Genomic DNA, 5624 nt, shown 5'->3' with positions numbered 1-5624 from the left:
CCAGTTGATTTTTTACAAAGGTGCAAAAACAATTCAGTAGAGGAAAGGTAGCCTTTTAAATAAACGATGCTAGAGTAATTGGATATTCAAAGGCAAAAAAAAAAAAAAAAAGAGGGAAGGAAAGATGGGAGAGAGGGAGGGAAGAAGGGAAGAAGTTGACCTAGTCTCACACCTTATACTAAAACTAAATCAAAATGGATAACAGTAAAAAGACAAAAAGACTAACAATCCTATCTGAAAATAGTCAAAAGACATAAAGAGACATTTTGCCAAAGAGACATTTACATGTCATAGCCATTAGGGAAATGAAAATTAAAACCATTACACATCTATCAGAATGGCTAATATAAACCCAACACACACATACCTTGGTGGTAAAAATGTATAATGGTACAGCTACTCTGGAAAACTATTTGTTAATTTCTTAAAAAGCTAAAATGTAAGTACCACAGGATTCAGTGTGTATACTCCTGAACATGTAACTCAGAGAAATGAAGATTTATGTTCACACAAAAAAACCTGTACAGTAACGTCTATTGCCAATTCCAATCCCAAAGTTTACATGCTATATAATCCATTCACGTAACATTCTTGAAATGATAAAATTATGAAAATGGAGAACAGATTAGTGGTTTCCAGGGTTTAAGGAAAATAGAAGCAGGAAGGAAGTGGGTTTGACTATAAAAGGGCAACAGGAGGGATCCTTGTGGTGATGGAAATAGTCAATCAATAGCAAGATATTGTGATATTGTGCTACAGTTTTGCAAGATGTTATCATTGGTGGAAACCGAATAAAGGGTAAATGAGAGTACTCTGTATTGTATCTTACAATTGCATCTACATCTATTGTGAATCTACAAGTATCTCGAAATTAAAGTTTAATTTCAAAAAAATTAATGACAAGCAAATGCAATTGCAAACTTAATTCTGGCTAGAAAACTAAACCAAAGAAATAGCTCTAAAGGATTATTTCAGGTACAATTGGAGGAATTTAAATTTGGATATATATTGGATAATATTTATAGTGCAAGTTAAATTTTTAGTGTTATAGCTATATAGGATTACATAACTGCCCTTGTTGTTAGCATGCTGATTTATGTAGGGAAAACATATAATAATGGCTCAAGTAACTCAAAAAATTTCTTTAAACTCTCAAGTAATTCAGAGAGGGGGATGGAGAGGGAGAGGGAAGGAGGAAAGGAGAAAGAAAGAGAGAGAGAGGGAACCAACACAGGACACTTCGGAAAGATAAGCAAGTAGGAGAGACACTCTAAAGAATGGTGATGAGGAAAATAGCCTCCATAGTCAATAGTTACGAACTTGGTGATATAATAAAAATGTTTATTGTCTTACCTGTCTAGACAAACACAGGGGCTCCTTTTCCACTCTCTTAGATAAATGTTGTAAATTTCTTTACAAATCTTAGATGTTTCACTGTCTAGATACCTTTTCCAAACTCATGTTATCAGTACCTTTAAACAATCTTTTTCAAGTTTGCAAATCTGGGGTCCATGTCCTGGGGTTCCATCTTCCCCAGCGGAATTTCAGCAAAATGCAAGGCAATTCTCAAAGTTAGCTTTGGATTGTATTTGTATCAAAAGTGTTCTGACACTGATGATTGTGCTATCGTGGTCCCCAAGCCTTAACAGGTAATCACTCCCCTCCTTACCAAATGTAGTTATATAAATAGCAAGGCCTTGGTTTTAAATTTCAATTGGTTGTATGTTTTTCCATCACAGTGTTTCCTACAAGAAAATAGAACTGAGTTTCAGAAATGTAAGGAGAAAACTTTCACCTTTTATTTTTTACCCTTCTGTAACATGACTTTTGTTGCGTGTGAATTTTAATTTTTTCTTAAAATTATTAGTGTGTGTGTTTGTTTTTTAAAAATAACATTCAATCTTTGAATTCTAGGGAAAATGAGTAAGGTGCACGCCAAGAACCAATGGAACACAAATTGACAGTTTTTCTGGGAAGTCATTTGTAAGTGAAGTCATAAATATCCATAACCTTTGACTTACCAATTTCCATTAAAGGAATCCATCTTAAAGTCATAATTTAAAACGTGGGCAAAGATTCATGCACGAAAGTTTACTGATACATTATAAAAGCAAATATAGTAGAAATAACCTTAGAAAGATAGTGAATTTATCATAGGCATAGCCATATAAATAAGAAAGTGTACATTCTTTAATATTATTTTGAGGCATCTTAATTACATAGGAAATGCTTGATATAAGAAGTGAAATAAATATAAACTATTTTAAGAGCAAATGGAACTAAAGCTGCTGAATCATTGCAGTTTCCACTTGTGTTCACATTTCTAATACTTTATTTCCTCTCTGGAATATGATAGTTGGCTCTTCCTCAATTCAGTTTAGAGAGATTTCCTATCAGAAAGCATGCCTCTCCAGTCATGGCTAAAATTATTTCTTGTTTATCAACTTCTGGCATTGATCCTTTATGTTTCTAGTTCACTGGTACAGAAAACAAAACAAAACAAAATGTAAATGGCTCTTAATAAATGCCTTAAGAAGAAAATACCACCATCACCATCTTCAGAAAACCAGATTGGAAATCTTCCAACATGCACAAGTCAAATCTTCAAAGATCATTATTAGTTCAACATTATTATATGTTGTATTCCCTACAGAATCTCCTTTAGGAAAGCAGTAGGGTATAAGCTATCATCCAGAACATGTTATATGGAAGTTGTCAGTCTCATGTTATTCATTAAAGCGACATTCTACCGAGGAAATCCAGAAAGAAATATATTCTGTTCTGGCAAAAACTGGGATGAAAGTATAACATTTTTAGTGAATGAAATGTTGAAATTGAAAATTATTTTTTTTCTTAATGATCACAAGGTATTAATAACAGCACTATATGAAAAATGCAAATGTGGGTTCTTCAGAAGAACTTGGAATGTGTCCTACTGTATGTGATTAAAAAAAAGAACTAAAAGATGTGATAGTATTAACAACACACACACACAACACTCTTTCCATTTCCTTTTATAGTAAAGCAGCTTTTAATTTACTCAATTTTGTCATTGTAATAAACCTCATAGTCTCATTGTAGGCTGTTCTCAACCTATCAAAGAATTGTCTGTTCTCCCCGAAAGCATTTTTATTTAGTTGCTCCAAATGAAATACATATTTTCTATAAGAACAATGTTATAAATTGGAACTAGTCTTCCAGTCTCTCTGACAGAAGACTATGTGACTTATTGCAATGAAAAAATACAATTACTGAAAATAATACTGTTGCATAAAAGACATTATTTCAACTACATTGTGAGCAATTCAAGGGAACTAATATTATTTATTTAATTGCCTTTTGGAGAAATTATGTTATAAATTCTAATCGAACACTGAAAATATATTTCCTGTTTTTCCCACCGAGCAAATTCAAGCCACGGTGCAGGACACTTGTCCTTGTCCTGCCTCAGAGACCCCGCTTTCAAGCAACCAACAGAACACACACAAATGAGGCTTTCAAACTCAGAACCTTCCCAAACAATTAGCCTCTACGTGTTCCAGAATATGGGTAAGCTAAAATATTAAATATACATTTTTGGTTTTGTGTTACAGTGCCATGATTAAGATTTTTTAATAAGGATTCCATCATCCTGAAAGGATCAACATTGTCCCATTCAAGAGGTCAAACATCAAACATGGAAAAATCTATCTGAGCAGTTTATTTACTACGCGAAAATAAGCAGAGTCACTATGCGAAAGAAGCAGAGTCAAGCGGAAATAGTGTAGTGTTAAAATAATTTTCAAAAAATAAAACGTGAGACTTCTATACAAACATAGAATGAACACGCACCTAAGAATGTATTCAATCTATTAATCAATTAGTAAGATGATAAACCTGATTCAAAGGAGACTTGGAAAAACAGAGATTTTTATATAATCAGTCAAAGGAAAGCTGAAATTAATTTACCTGCTTAATAGGTAAGAAATTGGTTAATATCCTATAGTGCATCAACCTCTGGGGTTAGATTTCTTATTGTACAGAAATCTCTAAGTTAATGTGTAACTTCGGTGTCTGGTCTTAAATCACATAGTAAATGGCAAAGTCAAATATAGGTGAATTCTCAGACGTGGATAATAAAATAATTATTAGGTGAATATGTTAAACAATGACACCAAAAGGATATGTAACCTTCTTCTCACTTTATTTCAAGTTTTGGATGATTTTTCTTAATAGCAATTGTTTTAAAAGTGTCCAGAAAAGAATGTACCAAGAGAAGTCATAAGGTATTATTTACCTTGGTGAATTAATCTGACCTTTAGCTCTATCAGTTCAAAAATTGGTATTATCCACTCAGTGTTCCTGTACACTAATGCAGCTCGCAGGAAACAAATATACAAATCAGACTAAAGTAATTGTTTACATTAAAAATAAAATTCACAGCTAGATCAGATACTTACATCCTATGGATAGCACATTCTTTCCCTCAACAAAAGCAATAAAGTGAGTCAAATTATCATCTCAACATTGCTTGATGAGTAGTGGTGAAACTAGGAAAAAAATTGGTCCCGATGCCATGAAAAGGTGCCTACCCTCCCCATTCTTCAAGTAATGAAGATATCCCCTCCTTTCCCCGAAAGTAGGAAAAATGAGTGTGGCCACAAAAAGTCTAGGTTCTTGATTTGGACTTGGGAAGAAGGTAGAGAGGGAAGGGCAAGGATTTTAGATCTTTGGTAGTGGACAGGCTTTACCAAAGAAAACTCATTGCCACTGACAAGATGGGGGACTCCCATAGATTTCAAGGTGGGCTCCAAAACTAAGCATCTGCCTCCTAGCGGCTCAGTCTGCTCTCAGTCTGGACTGTGGCCTGGGCCAAGGGAACAGCGCCAAAGCCTGCTGTTGTTACTGTCAAGAGCCTTCCAGTACACACCCACATGTGTACACACCTCACTCCCCTGTCCCTCTTCTCCCCGCCCCCCACTTCACTCCTCATCTACTCCTCCCTCTGCTCTCTGAGAACTTTCCCTTATTTTGGTAGAATGGGATGGGAGGAAGGAGGGAGAAATGGTGGCGACTACCCTGAAACTTATTGTACTTGCCGTCTATTCCAAGGCCAGAATGCTCTGTTGGAATCCTTCAGCTTCATTTAGCCACTGTTAGCAATCATGAAAACATTCAATAGGTAATTGCTTTTACAACTCAAAGGTTAATGACATCAGGTCATTTCTCAAACTCCTGCCTTTGAAAATGGACAGCTCAAGGGAGATTTTGATGCAGGGCACTTCCTCCCCCAAATAGAATGCACATGGGAAATGCCACACTGGATACCTTTGACCTTTTTCTGGGCTCCATCACCATCATCTCTAATTCCTGTTCTGATTAACTCAGTCTTTCTTGATCTATAATTTTCTCAAAGGTTAACATATTTACTTTCTCGCTCTTCCTGTTTCTGCTGTGAAAAAGATTCTCACTTTAAGGTGCTTTTGTAAGATGATACTTTAGGTTGGCATCTAAAATTTTTTAATAAGTTCGAACAATCGCAAAGAATGTAATTCTACCATATTGTATATTTTACACATGCCTTGCGTGTTTTTTTGAAAACTGCACATATAGCTCATTCAATTCTCATTCAATTTATAGGGAAA

Source organism: Pteropus vampyrus, unplaced genomic scaffold, assembly GCF_000151845.1.
Source record: "Pteropus vampyrus isolate Shadow unplaced genomic scaffold, Pvam_2.0 Scaffold31, whole genome shotgun sequence".
In the NCBI taxonomy this organism is placed as follows: Eukaryota; Metazoa; Chordata; class Mammalia; order Chiroptera; family Pteropodidae; genus Pteropus; species Pteropus vampyrus.
This window is presented reverse-complemented; position numbering follows the sequence as displayed.